At 32.4% G+C, this 11,339-nt stretch overlaps 1 protein-coding gene across 2 annotated transcripts in view; it reads left to right on the forward strand.

Annotated features, from left to right (window-relative positions):
- Positions 1-11,339, forward strand: part of LOC139486786 (ragulator complex protein LAMTOR1-like) — a 513,831-nt gene that overhangs the window by 181,674 nt on the left and 320,818 nt on the right. The gene's annotated exons all lie outside the window — the stretch shown is intronic.

An 11,339-nucleotide genomic window follows, 5' to 3' on the forward strand; every position in this document is an offset into this window, starting at 1 on the left:
GACCGTTATGGAATAACCGTTTCACAAATGATATCGGATATGTTCCTTACGTCGTAACTACAATCCCCTTCCCTTTCATGAATGTGACCTACCGAATTAGACTATTTACCGGATTTGTAATCACATAAGCAACACGAAGGGTGCCACATGTGGAGCAGGATCTGCTTACCCTTCCGGAGTACCTGAGATCACCCCTAGTTTTTGGTGGGGTTCGTGTTGTTTATTCTTTAGTTTTCTATGTTGTGTCATGTGTACTATTGTTTTTCTGTTTGTCTTTTTCATTTTTAGCCATGGCGTTGTCAGTTTATTTTAGATTTATGAGTTTGACTGTCCCTTTGGTATCTTTCGTCCCTCTTTTAGTGCACCATTGGTGATATTGGATGCTCGAGTTTTTCCAGGTTAAATACTTCAAAGGAAACGAGGGCCGTGATCCTTAATTAGTTACGTCGGGTTATATTCGCATCACTACCTGATTTCAGGGGAGAGAAGATTGACAATTTCTAGATCATTATACATAAAACCGTTCAGCTCGAACTGGTACCAATTCAGAACCGGCCAGTCATGGTATATATTGTAAATTCAGAAATTGCGTGCATTTATTATTGCGATTTTAACATTTCAGACCAAAATGCGATTTTAATGTTTGCTATATTTAGAAAAAAAACCTGTTTGATTTATATAAAATGTTTTCAAAATGCGAGTTTTAATTATTGCGAAAATAACTCTATCGCATTTTTCGCAATAATAAAAACATCGCAATAATTTCTGAATTTACAGTACATCATGAGATGGTCTTAACAGACCTTCCTGCGGTACCGAAGGAAAGTAAAAACCTAATATGATCCGACGTAAAATACAGGAAAGGATTATAACCGCTTAATCTTGCCACTTGAGTGGGTCTGGTCTATACGCACTCACTGGAACCCCCCCCCCCCCCCCCATTTCGTTAAAAACCCTTAGAAAGTCCATTCAATTGAACTAACTATTGGAGGCAATACTCCTTTTGTTAATATGTTTGTATTTTAAACAATCTTTTCTATCCTTATGTAATGTCATTGTTGTAATGGGGTTGATTATATTCTTTCATTATTTCCCCTCAGAAAAGATTCTGTTTTGAACGTTTCTATGGAACGCCAAAGCTGTCTTATGAGGAACTCTGATATTACTTTATGTTGTTTTACTATTACTTGATGATATTTTGTCTTTACTTAATATGGTTTTGACATTACTTAAGGATGTTTCGATATTACACGTTATGATTTCGTATTGACTTGATATAGTTTTGTCACTGCTCAATATGGTTTTGTCGTTATTCAATACGGTTTTGTCATTACTCAATGTGGTTGTGTCATTACTCAATGTAGTTGTGACATTAGTCAATGTGGTTTTAACATTAATTGATGTGAATGTGACTTAACGTTATGTAGTTGTTTCATTACATGATGTGGTTTTGTTATTTCGTAATGATGATTTGCCTATTCTTTATATGGTTTTTACATTACGTAATGATGTTTCAAAATTTGACGATTTTACACTACTTGATGTGTTTGTTCCATTGTATGATGTGGTCGTGCCATTATTTGATGTGGTTATCCCATTACTTGATGAGGTAAAGCCACGTGACCAATTAGGAAGATTTTTAGATAGATTTCCATGTTGTATGTGATTTGGATGATTATGGCCATCAATCGAATTAGAGTTCAAATTAAAGTCCGAGTTACTGTTGAGTTAAACTTTGAGTGAGTCTTCGATTTCGAATTCAGGCCATTATTAGAATTAACGTTCTACTTGGCATTGAGTTTCGAGTTGGACTTCTAGTTAGAGTCACATTTAAAGGTAGATTTCTAGTTACAACTTTGAATTTGAGTCACTTTTTGAGGTAGAGTTTGTTTGAGATTTGAATTTAAGTCTCATGTTGATTAATTAAGATTTAGAGTTGAATTCGAGCTACCTTATCTGAGTTTGTAATAACATTTTCTATCGCGGACAAGGGCTTTTGCTCGGGCTTCCGAAAAGAGGGCTCTGGGGTATGCGTACAAAAGATAAACAATGTAACAGTATAGAAAACGCAACATATAAATTGAAATGAAGTTAGATGTGGTGTAATTGCCAATGAGACAACTATCCACCAGAGTCTAAATGCAGTGGTTATAAGAAATCATATATAGGCAACCGTACAGCCTTCAACACAGCGTATAGTCAGCTACATAAAAACACCATGCACAATGTGAAGAAAATCAAACGAAAACACTTAAGGTATAATTTATAAATAAACAAAACCTACAAAAAAAAAACAAATATGACACACATGATACAACGACGACAATTGAACGTCATGCTCCTGACTCGACCAGGTACATACAGAAAGTGCATATGGCGGAGTTTAACATGTATGTGACCGATAAATCCTAACCTAACATCGGACTGTTACAGTAGTGTAACAGCACAACATGAGAAAAATATGTAAACTAGACAAAGTGATACCCCCTGCACCCCTCACTAAAGTAGCTGTATTATAACAAAGTCAATTTAGGACTTTCTCTGAGATATAATTGTGCCTGGGAGACACAATTGATGCCCCCGCAGATGCAAAGTGTTATTTTAAAATAACTATAACATTTAACCGCTTTCTTGCGGGAACTTCTTAGGAAGAAAGATAAGAAGTTTACAATATCCTTTAACTCTACTTTCCGCTATATAGATGACGTTCTTTCACTAAACAATTCAAAATTTGGTGACTATGTGGAACGCATCTATCCAATCGAATTGGAGATAAAGGATACTACAGATACAGTTAAGTCGGCTTCATATCTTGACTTACATCTAGAAATTGACAATGAGGGTCGGTTGAAAACAAAACTTTACGACAAAAGAGATGATTTCAGCTTTCCAATTGTGAACTTTTCATTTCTAAGTAGCAACATTCCAGCAGCACCTGCATACGGCGTATATATCTCCCAATTGATACGATATTCCCGTGCTTGCATTTCTTATCATGATTTTCTTGATAGAGGGTTACTGCTCACAAGGAAGCTATTAAACCAAGAGTTCCAAATGGTGAAGTTGAAATCATCCCTTCGTAAATTTTACGGACGCCATCACGAGTTGGTTGACCGTTATGGAATAACCGTTTCACAAATGATATCGGATATGTTCCTTACGTCGTAACTACAATCCCCTTCCCTTTCATGAATGTGACCTACCGAATTATACTATTTACCGGATTTGTAATCACATAAGCAACACGACGGGTGCCACATGTGGAGCAGGATCTGCTTACCCTTCCGGAGCAGCTGAGATCACCCCTAGTTTTTGGTGGGGTTCGTGTTGTTTATTCTTTAGTTTTCTATGTTGTGTCATGTGTACTATTGTTTTTCTGTTTGTCTTTTTCATTTTTAGCCATGGCGTTGTCAGTTTATTTTAGATTTATGAGTTTGACTGTCCCTTTGGTATCTTTCGTCCCTCTTTTATACCTCAAAAATGACAAAAAAAAGTTTAACTATTTCCCAAAAGAACATTAAAAAATATTTAAAAAACAAAACACGACCACACCTTCAATATATGAACAAACAGAGAGTAAAGAGAAAACTTCCTATAATTCAAATTGTAGGAGGAGTTACAAGTATGCGGAATAACTACTGTGAAAGTACTTTAATTCGTGGGTATCAATTTTCGTGGTTTGAGCAATATTTACATGTTCGTGGGTTTTTAAATTCGTGGATTTTAGTTTTCTAAAAAAAAAAAAAATGAAAAATTGAAGCCTTTAGAAACGAGGGTTACAAATAGTCTAGATTGAAGGAAATTGCAAAATAAACATTGACCCGTGTAAATCGTAGTGATAACACTAATTAACCCATGATAAAGTGATCAACAGATTAAAGACCATCAAAGGTGTTAATTAGGCCATTAACATGTCACCTAAAGAAAACAGTAACATAAACAAATGCTATGAATTGCCAAATAATTCTTAGCAAAATCAAGACCAGCATAATTTTTTTATTTCTTTTATGTACGAGAACTATGAGGATATAAAATGAACACTTTATCATACTGACTTTCATTGATCAAAAACAAAAGTTGTACATTTTAGGTTATTAAAGATTAAATGGGTATAATCCTGCATGCGGTTGTAGTTCTGTGACTGCTATTAAAGTATTCTCAGAGTTGGTGCTATTCAATATCTTCCCTTAGACTAGATCATACATGTCATATAAGTAGTCAAACCTACCGATTGGGATCTTTCCAGGTCTTGATTTAGACAATGGTTATTTTATTTCGTTGGACACTTAAATTCGTGGATAAAGTCATCCACGAAAACCACGAAAATTGGTACCCCACGAATAAAAGTACTTTCACAGTATATACTTTCAGTTTCAGGGGCATAAAAAAAACCGTTTCAATTGGAAGACTCAATAGATCGATTTGACTGGGTGATACAAATTCATCGGGGGGGGGGGGGGGGGTATCGGGTGCTCAAGAAAGGTAGGGAAATTCTGTTCAACGAGTGGCAACCGTCGGGGTATTTTTGAAAGTACAAACCCAGTGATTTGGTTTTATTTTGGTAGTTCACATTGGAGGAAGAGATAACAGTATTTAGGTTACGGCAACTGGAAAATATCCGTCGTCACATGTGAAACAGATATTTCAAAAAGGTTTTTTTTCAATGAGTGCGAGTTAGATCAGAAAATTCAATTGCTAAACATAAAACATTGATATTCGTTTATGTTCAAATGATCATTCACACTAAAAAACATCGGATAATTCTTATTTTATAGTATTGATACTTTGTCGCTTAGTCCTAGCCCAACCCCTCACCTCCCCATTTCCCTGTTACTTTTGTGTGAATTGATTTAAAGTGTCTAATTTGTTAACAATAAAGTACAAGTCTTTTGATTTGTGTCCTCAATATCAAGAAAAAGCATCTACAGAAAAACTTTATTTTTATTTTGTATTTACCAATAAATGTATCGATAAATGTACAGCCGGTCAACATAACGCTTTTGCACTGACATCAACAATAGCAGGCGAGACACAGGGTTCCGCGGAATATTTTACGAATTTATTATAATACTGCTTCCATTTGAAACTAAGAGAGAAAAAAAACGACAGGACCAAGTTGTTAGTGGATATCCCAACTATGTCCGAAATACTGTAATATTTTTAGTACTTTTTTTCCTTATTATTGTCTGCCGTACCCCCTTTTTATACAAAATAACTCTGAACTACCACTCGAACTTAAATTTGAACTTTGACTCAATGGATAACGATTCCCATCCGAAGCACATTAAACAAAAGAGGGACGAAAAATACCAGAGGGACAGTCAAACTCATAAATCGAAAATTAACTGACAACGCCATGGCTAAAATGAAAAAGACAAACAGACAAACAATAGTACACATGACACAACATGAAAACTAAAGAATAAGCAACACGAACATCACCAAAAACTAGGGTTTAAACAAACGACATATTGAAATCTGTTTAAAAATAGAACATATTTTTTTCCGAATTGGTCACGTGGTTTTACCTCATCAAGTAATGGGATAACCACATCAAAGAATGCCACGACCACATCAAATAACGAAACAAACACATCAAGTTGTGTAGAATCGTCAAATTTTGAAACATCATTACGTAATGTTAAAACCATATAAAGAATAGGCAAATCATCATTACGAAATAACAAAACCACATCATGTAATGAAACAACTACATAACGTTAAGTCATATTCACATCAAGTAATTTTAAAACCACATTGACTAATGTCACAACCACATCGAGTAATGACACAACCACATCGAGTAATGACAAAATCATATTGAGTAATGACAAAACCATATTGAGCAATGACAAAACTATATCAAGTCAATACGAAATCATAACGTGTAATATCGAAACATCATTAAGAAATGTCAAAACCATATTAAGTAAAGACAAATATCATCAAGTAATAGTAAAACAGCATAAAGTAATATCAGAGTTCCACATAAGACAGTTGTGGCGTTCCATACGTTTCAACTTCGTTTTTTGTATCATCAATGTTATATATTTCATGACATCCTAAAACGCAATATTTCAGCATTGACATTGACAACTATTTCAAATTTGCACATAATGTTTGGAAATGCATAGGGTCAAGAAATATAAATGAAGAACATAAAGATTTTATCTGATGATGTCAAATTTACGTCATAATATTTATCGCTTTCACAAAAGCAATGCAGTTGTCCGTCGTTATTTCCATTATTCTTATATGCACACATACCTTTTTGATTTAAAATCAAGAAATTGTACAACAAATGTCATGTTTTTTTTGTCATGGTAACTGTTTCAATGTGAAATTAAATTTAAAAAATTCTTAATACCTTGCACCTTAGTCTACTTTGGATAAATTTAAGAATATATCTGATAACTTTGAAGGGGGTATGGGAGTCTAAAATAAAAATGATAGGATTTTTTCATACTTTGCCAAAACGTATTATCTATTGATATATGTTCATAAATATAATAAAAATGATAAGTCACCGCGCATTTTCTCAAGCTACGGGTTGTGACAAAATGCCACATTTTGTATGGATTATACAGGAAAAACACCATTTTGTGATTAGAAACTAAACAAAATGATAGAATTGTGAAATAAATTAGCAGGCAATGCTTTGAGAATAACAAAAGAAAAGATAAGGTGACCGTATGTTTTTTCCGGCAAATGCACTGTTTTAGAGTTACCTCCCCTTAAAATGCCAATTAAAAAACATTTAAAAACAATTACAAATATTCTACACTTGTAAAACAAATAATATTCATAAGTTATATTCTTATAAATTGGTTCTTTTAAAGGAAAATTCACATTCGATATATGCATTCCTGCATCACATTTTGCTAACTTGATAGAAAATCTGGACCTTAGCTATAGGTTCTCTGTTTTTTACAATCCAAGATGGCGGAAGACACCCATACCACCTTACATTTGCAGTAACATTGCACCTACACCTTTATTTAAAACATACGAAAATCTAGTAAATGTACCCTTTTGATAACTTCTCTCTCTTTTAATACGACTGACGTACACTGTAGCAATCAGTTTGAAATTCATGAATTTCCTTCAATTTTTTTCTCTCGGTTTGACATATGGCAAAATTTCTGGTACTTTGCTCATTTGCATAGTGGTCACTTTTTTATTAATCATGACGGCAGCTATTACAATAGGATAATATATGCCCCTTAAATAAAGAGGCCAATATGCCAACTATATCGAATCAACAATTAGTGAATTGTAAATTTTTTTAGGGTTCTGTCCGTGTACAAATAAACATTGTCTATTAGGAAAACATTCGGCCTTTTTAGTGTGAAAATCGGAAGCGTAACCGTCGTATAAAGGCAGCAGTAGTAAACTGCTGTTCAAAACTCATAAATCCATGGACAAACAACAAAATCGGGGTAACAAACTAAAACTGAGGAAAACGCATTAAATATAAGAGGAGAACAACAACACAACATTAAAATTTACCACACACAGAAACGAACTATAATATAACAATGGCCATATTCCTGACTTGGTACAGGACATTTTAAAAGGAAAAAATGGTGGGTTGAACCTGGTTTTGTGGCATGCCAAACCTCCCTCTGTTATGGCCATGTGAAATATAACATTAAAATGACAATACAACATTACAGGACAACAATATCAATAAATAAGAGAACACAATTGACAAAGAAACACACGAATAATAGCTAACAAAAGGCAACAAGTTTAAAATTTTTAATACGCCAGAAGTGCATTTTGTTCACACAAGACTTCCTAGTGACGCCCAGATACAAAAGTTTGAAAGCCGAAACAAGTACAAAGTTGAACAGCATCGAGGACCAAAAGTTGAAAAAAAAGTTTGTGCCAAAAACGGCCAGGGTTTTCTGTATAATTGCTAAATAAGATAACGAACAATCGTAGAAAAGTAACATTAAAAACAGAAATAAAGATACAAAAGATGTTGTTCATGAATTGTCGCCTTATAAGGAATATTTAACAACTTTTATCGTACCTGTTTCCTTACGTTTTCGGCAAAAAAAAATTAAAACATGATGATTCCAACCATCCCATTTCGTAAAAAGTAAATTTTAAGTGTTTTCCCTTACTTAAAACAATACTTATTCCGATAAATAAACATTACAAGTGTAATAATATTAAGGATTCAGAAACAAGCAATTTGCTTTAACAAATCTGTCTCCTTATACAAAACAAATACACTTATTGAACAATATATATATCTAGATACGTGCATGCTCTGTTATAAATATATGAATATAATAAAGGTGGAAGAAAAAAAAAATAAAAACAAAATCTATAATTCCTAGAATAACACAACATTTTTGTAATTATTCGCCAAAGGAAGTTTCAAAGACCCATATGTATTTGATCCATGACGGAAAAGGGCTCAATTTTCCGCAAATTTTATATAATCATCTATATTTTCAATCAAAAACTAAGGAAAGTAATTTAATAAAGAGGGCAAAAGTCACGTGGTGCAAATCATATGAAAAAAATACATTTGATTTTGCCATATGAGCATTACAAATCAATTTAAAATTGAACAGAAGTCAAATACTTTTGTTTACAGGTTTGTAGCAGTTACTTATATAACGTGCTCGTGAGCTCTTTTAAAAAATGTGTATTCCTCCATATTTTTAATAACCTACATTAATATTAGTATCCAGTTGTATCCCTTATCATTCCACCAAAACAGGATTTCTAGAATTCTAAAATACATAAGAAACAACCAATCTGTTTAATCCTTGTTTTTCTGGAAATGATTGATGCATGCATGTGTTGGCTTAAGCTTTAGCTTAAGTTACTGCGTCATGTTCATATATTCGTGGGTTTGACAGAAGGGTAACAGTACAACCACCTAGCTCCTTCTAATGAATCCTGCGTGCTCAGAAAGTGTAGGTAAATTCTGTTCTATGTGTGTTATCAGTCATGTTGAACATGTAAGTACAATTGATGATAAGTCGTGTTTTGTATTTGTCTTTGGCATTATAATTTGTCATGACATTAATGAATTTCAGATATCTTCCACTTTTAAAAAAACGCAGTTACTGACAACTAGTTCAAAGATACTAACAACTAATAAAAAAAAACTCATGCAGCTAACACTATTTTACTTGCTCGTTACATGAATGTTGCTCCAAAAGAAGTAGAAGCTTGTCCGTTAAGTTCACTTTAACTCTAAAAGGAACTACCCAGTGCATTCAGAGTTGTTTGTGAATTACTACCGACATTGAACTTGAAAGTATATTAACTTGTAAGCGAACAACAATCTTAGTTTATGTTTTTTTTAAATGTCGATGAAAGAATAATATATTTGATATTGGAGATAATCAATCACATTTTCCAATAGAAAAAAGCTCAATATTTGTTAAAGTATCGTACATGAATAAGTTGAACGCTATAAATCCAGGTTCAATTCACAATGTTCTGCATTTGAGAATGTCTGTACCAAGTCAGGAATATGACTGTCATGACTGTTGTTCTCCATTCGTTTGATGTATTTTATCATTTGATTTTGCCATTTGATTAGCGACTTTCCGTTTTGAATTTTTCTCGGAGTTCAGTATTTTTGTATTTTACTTTTTAATTATAAACAACGTCAAAGCATTTCAAAATTTATTATTGTAGCATTAACATAGATATTAAAAGTGCTTAATGACTATTCTGTACAGTAACTTCATGAGACAGTACAACAAAAATGATCAAAAATACATTATTTTATAAGCAAGCAAAGCGTTTTGTAAATGGATCAGAAGAAAAATTATACTTAATGTTAGTTTAAGCTTTTATTTAGATTTCGTTCTTGGTTTTTTAAATACAATGCAGGAAATTCTTAATGTCATTTACCAATCAATCTAACATCGAAGAGCTACAATAGATGTGACTATTGTGTATTACTAATATTTTTCTTTCTGTATGATTACATTTAAATAGCATGGTAAAAACTTGTTTAATGCTTAGCTTAATGAATAATTATTTCTATTAAAAAAATATCAATGTTTTAAACAACAAACCATAGTAACTAACACTTTTTTTTATAAAAAAAAATAAAATATCAGTTCGTGCAAGGGACAGCAACCAAACGACACATACATATAAAAAACAGAGAATACTAAACTCTATAGTTATATCGTAACATTTGAATACATTAAGTAGTTCTGTCATTGCAACGGTAAATTAACATTGAAGAAAAACAGAACTAACACCAAAGCAGTTACCATATACAGTGAACATTGGACCTTCATTGTGTTATTGTAATTCAATTTCGAACCAACATGTAAAAGATAAATAATTGATATCTAAATGCCTAAACCTATATTCCTGACACATGTAGATAATTCTATGTATATCTTCAAGACACACTAGGATTTATTTTTATAAGAAAACTAGTGTAAAAAAATTGTAAGGTGCCATTGCGTCTTACGAAAGCTCTTTTTTTTTAATTTTTATATCCTTTGCACAAATATGCTAGAAACATAAAAAATGTCTGTACAAATCAGAAATACCTTATTCTATTCGTTCCATATTAAAGACGATCGTTTGATTTTGTCAGAATTTATGGATTTCCCCCTTTTTTAATTTACCTCGAGTTTAGTACTTTTACATTAATGTTTATCTAATGTTCCAAAAATGTTGCTGACTATCGCATACTCAAAGTGGTGTGTTGGTACATGTACAACACTTAGCCTTTGATATTCCAGGTATGAAAATAAAAAATATGAAATATTTCCATAATGAAAAAAAATATGATTACTAGTTAATTGTTTTCAATTGTTGATAGTGAATCACTATGTTCACAAAAAACTTAAGGTTGACAAACTGAATTTCTTATTAACACAATTAAAAAAGAACTGGCTCCAGTTTGTTTTTATTCCAGATAGAAATTTTTACATTTATCAGCCAAAACATTGAATCAATACTCACCCAAACCATCACTTCCTTAATTAATATTTCGGTATAGAAATTGTTTTTATAGATTTCCCTGAAAATTTTGTTTGTTTCAACAAAAATTAATCGTCCTGTTAATGACGTTTCTAAAAACATTCCTTGATGATAAAGTACAAATTTAGAAAGAAAAACTAACATAACAATTCAATCAATGTCACATTACCTCAGTAAAAGTGAGCATTCTCTAATATGGTAATATAAATGTCTTGTTTTTGTTATTATTTCTTTATCTATTTTTCTATAATTAGAATATATATTAATAAATATTTATCACAGCAAATGTCTACCAAGTTCCCTCTAATAATTTGTTTACACATAAAATCATTCAAAGTATAAAAATTGGTCAA

Source organism: Mytilus edulis, chromosome 8 (genome assembly GCF_963676685.1).
Source record: "Mytilus edulis chromosome 8, xbMytEdul2.2, whole genome shotgun sequence".
Classification (NCBI taxonomy): Eukaryota; Metazoa; Mollusca; class Bivalvia; order Mytilida; family Mytilidae; genus Mytilus; species Mytilus edulis.